This window comes from Mauremys reevesii, linkage group 15 (assembly GCF_016161935.1).
Source record: "Mauremys reevesii isolate NIE-2019 linkage group 15, ASM1616193v1, whole genome shotgun sequence".
Taxonomy (NCBI): Eukaryota; Metazoa; Chordata; order Testudines; family Geoemydidae; genus Mauremys; species Mauremys reevesii.
The window spans coordinates 26,980,188-26,988,985 of NC_052637.1; positions in this window are offsets into that span (position 1 = coordinate 26,980,188).

Genomic DNA, 8,798 nt, shown 5'->3' on the forward strand with positions numbered 1-8,798 from the left:
CTTTTATCACAGTGTAGATGTGCCCTCAGTGTCCTAGAGAGGGCTCTTATAGAATCAAAGAAACGTAGGGCTGGAGGGGACCTCGAGAAGTCATTTAGTCTATCTCCCATGCTGAGGCAGGACCAAGTAATCCCAGACCATCGCTGACAGGTGTTTGTACAGCCTGGTCTGAAAACCTCCAATGTCTATACTATTATTGCATCACCCCTAGAGCTGTATAGGAAAAACACAACAGAAAGGTAGGATTAGAACTCTTTCCTGTGATTATACAGAAAATATTCCTTCTGGCCACGATTGCTTCTGTTCCGAGTTGGTCTAGAAGCCGGCTTGCTCTGCTACAGGCTCTCCTTCCCCTCCCGCTCCTCCCTGCCCCACCCCCACAGGAGTTTGCTTGCTGTCATTATAAATCTCCCTGCAAATCTGATTGCTTCTTTGTCTCTAGATGTCCCTCTCAGTGGCCTTTACTGTAGATTTTTGCATATTCTATTCTGGAAAGTAAATCCCCTCTGAGAGCATTAATGCAAATCAGCAGTGCTTAGGCTCAATGAGCTTGAGTGGCTGATGCCCGACAACAGCAGCGAATGATGGGATGTGATATTTCCATTCCCGCTATAATTAGGGGTTGAGCTGCATCGCTGAATTAGAAATGGCACTGCCATGGGTTAAGCAATCCTGGCTTCATTGCCTGTGGGTGCTACAATCACCTGGAGCTCCTAGAACTTCAGACTGCACTGAGCGTTGGGAAGCAGAAGGAGACCCAAATGAGGGGAATTTGAATGCATGAACCTAATTAAAAAGAAAAAGTCTGTCTGTTTCTTACACTCATGCTCATCAGAGGCTGCTGAGAAAAGAGAGAGAGGAGACCTGTAACCTTATAATGAATGAAAATCGGGGCCCAATCTTTGAGCCATTCGAAAACCAGAAACAGGTATTCATTTGGCATGAACCCATCTCTTCTTCGTTTCCGCTTTCTCTGTATAAAGGGAATTTAAAGGGAAACTGACAAGAAGCAGCTCCAAATACATTGAAGAGCCTGGATGCAAGCGGTAGAGGCTGGTCAGACGGGCTCTGATTTTTCAAGGCTCTTTTGTGTGAACCTCTTGGAAGATGAAATGTTTCTCCGGTGCTTTGTGGGCTCCCCTGAACTTGTCCCCGCTCTCCTGGCCCTGCCATGAGTCTGCCCCCCGTCCCTGTGCTGATTTAGTGCTTCCTGTTGTTCAGTGGCATCAGAAGTGACGGCAACAACCCGCTGCCCTGGTAGATAAACAGCTGGAGCCCGTGATGGGTAGGAGAAAAGAGTGAGAGGCGAGTGTACAGAGAGACAGTGAGGACCAGGAATGGGAGGACTTCTCTCAGTTGGGTGAAAGCTCCCAGCTGTATTTTTCTTATCTGTGGTGAGTGAATGCCCAGAATGGCTCAGTTCAGATAATCCCCGAGATGTCCAGATGCTCACCCGCAACTTACCAAACCCAACCAGGCCTCCTTAAAGGCTGGAAACTGGGCTGCCCATAGAGCTGAGTGCAACTCAGCAGGTTTGGTGTGCAGGGATCTGGTATGGCTTGATGTGGGGTTGCAGCCCCATCTTGTGCTTAGAGTTTCAGGGTCGAATGGGAAAAAAAATAAATTGAAGAGGAACTCGGTCAAACCCGCCGAGCGTCTCCCAGTTTGGATTTGGAAATGTGTGATGTCCCCAAGCCTCATGGGATTTCCACCTGAAATGATAAATGCCCCAGGTCAGACCCAGTCTTGGCACTAAGACAGCTCCGGTTTTACCCAAACCAGCTTTCAGATGCGTCCTGTGGTAGCTGGAAATGTGATTGATCAAACTGGGCCTCAGGAAAAACTGGACAAGCTGGACAAAGCAATTGTTTTCTTCCACTGGGTCAGCACCCCCAGTTGCTTGTGTATTGTACCTTATGAGTTGGTCTACACCACTGAGCTATTTTCTACTGTCCCTCTAGTCTAATGATTATTCTGATGATGAAGACTCCCCAGCTGCATCTATTTTATCCTGCCAGATTCTCTCCCGTGTTGCTTTGTCTCTTCTCTGACAATGAGTGTGCTGGATTGTGCTGACACCGCAGAACTGTCTCATATTGCTCGGATAAATTAACCAAGGGCTCAGCTGCATGTGAAGAGAATATTCCAATAACAATAATGCCCAGCTCTCTTGGAGCCCAGTTGCTTTATTTGACAGCTATTTAGAGGCACGCTGACCATCGGTGGAATTCACCCTGTATTTGCTGTTCTCTTACTACGCGGCAGAATGTCTCACTCTCTTGGTTCATCTCTGGGCAGATAATAAATGCCTCGAGGAGAGGAGGGGAGAAGTTTTCAGTTGCCTGGGACATGCGAGGAAGTTTATTGTGAGAAGCAGCTCAGTCCATCCACTCGCGGGCCTTTGCCCTTTAGGCTCCCTTTTCTGGGGATTTTCAATACATTCTTTCAATAAAGTGGCCTATAGAAGCCAGAAGACATTGGACCAAATCCTGGTCAATGGGAGTTTTGCCATTGCCTTCAATGAGTCTCTCTGAAATTTTATCCCTCTCTTCCTAGGGGAAAAGGAAAGAGGCCCTCTTAGCTGCTGTATCATATCCCCACTCTCAGCAGAGAAGGAACAGTCCCCTGAGGTTTATCTCTGGAGTCCTAGAGAAGGCGTCCAATACATATTTTGTGTCTATTGAAAGCTCCCACTGTGGTTATGTTATAATTTCCCAGGAAGGGGAAGCTCTGTATATCTCATCTCTCTATTCTGAGTGGGAGATTTCCCCTAGGAGATTCCTTATCTCAGGGGGGAGCCTGGCAGGTGTTGTAACTTCATCTTTGGAGAGGGATGTGCATGTCTGGTACTGCGCTATTGTCACATCCACTATTGCACAGCTCACAGCCCCAGCGGGGTTAGCCCTGAGCTGGAATATGTCCTCGAAAACTGAGAGCAGCATTCACCAAAGCTGCTGTGTTAGAGATGGTCGAAAGTGTTTGGCTAAAAAATACCCTGTTGGAAAATGTGGTTTCATGGAAATTGAAATTTTCTATGGGAAAAATGGTGAGTTCAATGACTTATTTTTTTTACTTTCGGGTCTGATGAAATGTCTGTTGAAAACAAACATTTCATTTGGATGTGCCAGAATGTTTCATTTTGATTTAAAATGTCAACATTTTGCCATTTAAACATTACTGATTCAGAACTTTTCAGATTGTTTTTTTACACTACTTCAACTTTTTGTCACGATTGGGAACAGCGAGTAATTTTGAAATGTCAAAATTTCCTGAGAAAAGAACATTTCATTTTTGAGCAATTCTATGCTCAATCATGGAACCATGGAAAAGAAAGATCTCTGAATGCACAGCCTTTGTCCAGCCCAGTTATAACTGATTCACATGACGGTGCTTCTTCTTTTTCCGCCCCCTAATTTGAAGGAATTCAGGAGCTACAGCAAACATATTTAAAATTTTCAAGTTATAAAAGGACTACTCCTCTACACCCAACCCCAATGCCCTGCTTTTGCTGACCTTCCCAGCATGCACTGTACTGGTGACATCAATGTCTCTCTTCCCAGGAACAGCTCCGGAGTAGTATTGGCCACTGAAGATAAAGCAAACCTGGTTTTATTCAGTACTCTTTATCCTATTTTTTAATCATCTAAAGGCAAATGAAAATGCCACTGAGACACTGCATTCCCTTTCCCCTCAGATGAGCAGTAGTCCCCTTTCTGACTGACAGAATGCTAACATTTTAAAGGTTACAGCTCTGAACTTGTGCATTCAAGTGTCAGAAGATGAAAGATCTGGGACGACACAGACATTCAGGAGCAGATCAATGCACAGGGCAACTCTGCAGTCCACAACTCGACCAAAAGGTACTTTGATAAACTCTCACTCTTCCATCACTGAGTAATCTCCAGTAATTTCAAGCCTGGATGGAAGCTGGTTTACTGGGGTAGAGAAGGCTCAGGAGAGGAGGTATGAGATGTACAGGGATGCCCCTTCCTGGCAAATTCTACTGGGAAGACTCTCCCAGTGCCTGAGCAAAATACCTGCCCTGCCAGGAGGTACTGGGAGGTGTGGTCAGATGTTTATAGATGTTTGGCTGCATTCGTGTGTTCTTTCTGTGTGCTGTACTGACTCTGGCCAGACAGTGCGTACAGCAGGCTCCGATCGCACTGCCCAGGACTCGGTTCATAGCGAAGGAAATTGGTCAGGTTTATTGCCGACGAGACATGGTGCTAATGCTCCTGCTCAATGGTTACTTACTCACTGGGCAGCGCTCCAATTCTTTGGCGGCGCTTCACTCGCTCCGGGTCTTTGGCGGCACTGAAGGACCCGCCGCCAAAGTGCTGCTGAAGACCCAGAGCGAATGAAGGACCTGCCGCCGAAGACCCGGTAGGGAACCGGTTGTTAAGATTTTGGCAGCTCATCACTGGTTACAGGTACACTAACACATGTATGCCCGTGACAATCGACTGGCTCAGTGAATGGTGGGACTTTCCATTCTCCCCTCGGCTAGACAGAGACACTGCCTCTGAGACTCCATTTTATACATCAATACAAACAAGTTACGTACTGCCCCTCTGACGTAGTTAGTTGACACCCTCTGACATAGCCGGTTACTACCCATCACCTTGTACATCTCTATCCATCACACTGTCATCCCGACAGTATCTTTAGGATGGGTTAGCGTGTTCCTGTTCTCTTCAGGGAATATGCTGGTATCCAGGTGTTCTAGTACCACCCTTCTGGAATGTGTTTGCGTGAGTGGTCTGTGCCTAACACCTCTTAGGAATGTGTGTTTCTAATATCAGCCCTGTTCTTGCCAGATTCTGTTAGAGGGGCCTGCCTCTCGCTCACAGCCTGATGTTGCTTTATATTAGCAACGTTTTGACCACTACTTAACTCAGGCCTCATACCAGGCCTCTGATACAAGGGCTTATGTTTCAGGTCCACTTCCTACTACAGGAGGATCTGATGATAGACCTAAAGCTTCTAGAGAAGAGGTCACTTCTAAGCTGTGCTGCTGCCATGAACAATTAAGAGCGAAGATGGCCACCACCAGGACAAATATCAAGGGATGTAGCTATGCAGTGTGTCTGTAAGTGGGGGTTCTCCCCACCCCACACACTGTTTATTTGTGATGCACTTGAATAAAGCAGTCTGTTCCCAGCCTGTGGTCCTAGGACTAGAGCATTAGTATTGTAGCACTGAGCGGTTCCTTTACATTAGGTATAAGTAGTTCATTCCAGTGCACATCCATAGACTTCACTGGACTGGGTCAGCTCCCTTTAGAAAAAAAAGCCCGATGCACATCTAGACAGCAAAGCCCCATCACAGGTTGCTTCAGTGCCTTGGGACAACAGCATAGCAGCTTTCCCAGCCAGTTGGGAGACCCAAACTGCAGTCTTCACAGCTACAAAGTAAAGTAAAGAGCTGTCTGGTATGGGGTTAAATGTATTGGCTGCTACCTGACTCGTAACTGGAGTGCCAGGAGTAAATGGATTCTCTGTAGAACTCAACCTAGGAAGAAGCATTTTGCACTCCTTGATTGGAGCTCTTATATAGTACTCTTTATCAGTAGCTCTCAAGGAGTGTACCATGTCCTTCTTCTCCTCTGCGTACAGCCTGAGTTTCTTTCAACCATCCCTAGAACCAGTCTCTAGGCTTTTCCCAGCATCACACCATGCTTACAGGCTGCTGCTTGGCTTTCTTGCTGGCTCTGAGGCTCTCTTAGTTTCTTGTCTGCTCCTCACCTCAGCTAGACTTTTTAAACCCCACCCCCACCAGGTCAGAGTAATATCCAATGGAACCTCCTGCCCATGTGGTGTTAGTTTCTGGGCAGGCTCTGTTAGACCTTGTTTTGGGTGGACCTCCTTAACTGTCTCTCTGGCCGCAATCTTAAATGAAGGGTATTGTTCATACATCAGTTTCAAGGAGGCTTTAACTCAATCTGTAACAAGGTTTAACTCAGGTCATGACACAACTAAGCCCCCTTCACACGGCCCTGACAGCATAAAGGGGCCTTAAAATGGATGCAAATTACAGTCACACCCATTTGAAGGTACTGAAAATGAGATTCAGGCCCTAGATTCCTATTTCCAATCATCAGCCAGTGTCCTTTGTCCACTAGACTGTTGCTATGACAGTGCAACTGGTTTTGTAGTTTTTAACCACATGCGTGGCATCGTCTTTCCCATTCAGTTCTCACAGTGAGGGCATCATTTGTCCCAGGAAAGCATTAAGCTTAGAGAGCTCCCCTGGCTGGCAAGGGCTCCCAGAATCCAGATATTTTTGCACAGATCTAATCTTCAACCACCTGCACATATCTGCCCACTTGATTGTTTGACTGCAGTTTAATGGCCAGTCTGCCTGTTCCTCTGCATTGTCCCCCATGCTATCCAGCTGCTTTTCTCTTCTAGGCCCTCTTCCCTCTAAGAACTCGATGTTAGTGGGAGAAGACTTCTGGTGTCTCTTCTAGGGAAGATGTTTCAACACAGAGCTCCAGCCATTTGACTGTGAGGTGGTTCCAAACATTTGTAGGCAGAACTTCTCCTGTAGGGAAGGATCAACACGGGCACTTACTAGATTTTTTCAAAGTCAAGTGATTTGCTTCTATTTTTACATCTAAGCCTGTTAACTTGCTACTGGGTCCCTGCTGTGACTCAGAAAGTGACAGCTTATCTTAAGCAGAGGTTTTGCATTCTTTATTCCTTCATCAGCTCACCCCCCAGCAAAGCTCCCCTCTTCTCTGCTTGGCTCTGCCCCCACGTCGTCATCTTTTTGTAACCCGAAGCTCCATTGGATAGTGGAGACTTGTGTCTGCTCCTGTTGACCAATTCCAAGCCTGTAATTGATTTAGTGGGCTGAACCAACATGTATCTCACACTTAAAGGTCTTGCTTAGGGTGACTATATGTCCAGTTTTGGCTGGGACAGCCCCACTTTTCAGCTCTGTCCCTACCTTTTCACCAAAACTGGGCATTTGTCCTGGCTGCAAAGCAGAGCGGAGAGCGGCGGCTGCTGCTCGGGGGTCAGCTGAAGGCAGCGCTGCTCGCCAGCAGGAGAGCGGAGAAATTTGCTGCTGGTGGGCAGCGCTGCCTTCAGAGCTGCCACCTCCCTTCCGCTGGGGTTTTCCCTGCCTGGGAGCCTGCTGCTGCTTGATCTCACAGGTTATATGTTAACTAGAAATGCAGCTAGCTGCTAAGTGCTCCTTGAGTGGCAGCCTTTTGGCTGGATCTTGTCAAAAAGCTTATTTCAAACAGCAGTGCAGGTGTCGAGGGCTGACAGAGGATATTTCTACAGGCAGCCCAAAGCGGGTAGCCGTGACCGTGGCTTCTCTCCCTCCGTCTTTCAGGGAGCATGATAGCATTAATTTACGTAGTCTAGTCAGCTCACTTATTTGTCAAGACAGGTGTCACTATTCATTTGCACCAGCTCTGACAGGCAGGCACCTACTGGTGTTTCTCATATTATACGTCTCTAGCCTCCCTAAGAAGGCAGCTCTCACACTGGCAGGGCCCCAGTCCCTTCCAGCACATTTCCTGCGTGTCCTACTGGCATTTGATGCCATCTAATGGGATTGGAATGTTCCTGCTTCCATGGTGGAAGTCGAGGAGGAGGATTGTTGGCTGCCCAACAGTGGAGCTTCCCATCTGGCTGCACTTTATCAGCTCGTATGCTCTATGCACAACATGTCCCCACCAGTGCAAGGGATGCAGGGATTTTCATAGCCATCCAGCGAGGCTGCCCACGGGCACAAGTCAGCACCAAGAGCAAAGGGCCCCGGAGTGTATAGCTTGTTTCCCTGGGGCTGGTAGCACTCCAACTTGTCTGCCAGTACGACCACTGCTGCAGCTGTCTTGAAGGCGATGGATCCTTCCTCCTGACATAGAGATAGGGCTGCCATCCACAGCCCAATGGACACCACTGAAGAGCTTTGTCCTACTGGAAGATCAGGTTGCAGCTCATTGGTGGATAACCTGGTTAATGCCATCATGTCCATTGAGAAGCCTGTTGAAGGGCCTTGGGAAATCACATGTAGATCTTATTGGTGGCTTTTTTTGCCTGTGCAGATTGCAGGCTGCTCAATTTCTGAGCCTGGGTGGAGCCAGGAGAGTGGAAAACTTGAATGGCAGTAAGTAGTTCTCAGAGTGGAATGTGGAATTCTACTGTGTCACCCCCGGTTGCTTGGCCTGCTGTCAGGGGAATTAGTTCTTAGCAGTAGCTGAGTAACACGATGGGCAGGGTAAGAGGGACTGAGGTGGGCATGGATCTTCCTGTTTGGGGTGAGAACATTTTCCATCTTCCACTTAGAGGAACAACTTGCACTCAGCTGAAGTAGGGCACAAAGCTGGATAGATGTGTGAAATGGCCACCATGCCCTGCCTGCCTCACGCTCTTCCACTTGGCAGACACATTCAGTGGTGTATATGGTATTGGGCAGAGAGGGAACTCTTAACAACACACCTGGGCAAAGGACAGTCACATGAGAGAGAGCGAAACGCAGGTGACTTTGCAAACAGAACGGGGCACTGGCAGGTGATTAATCCCCACGGTGAGCACTGGGGACAGTGTTGTTTAAAATGGAGACCAGTGAATTCACTCCGCTCACTTGGCACTTATACTAAATTGTCCACAGAATAGGGACCCCAGAGCAGGCCCCTAGGGCCTGAGCACTGCAGCTAGATAAGAGAGACAAAGATAGGGGTGTGCGCATTGCCACAGTACGTACATATGCGCACACACACACACACAGCCAGTGGTGGCAGCAGCATCTACAGAGAGCAATAACTCTGTTCCCCGGGTCCT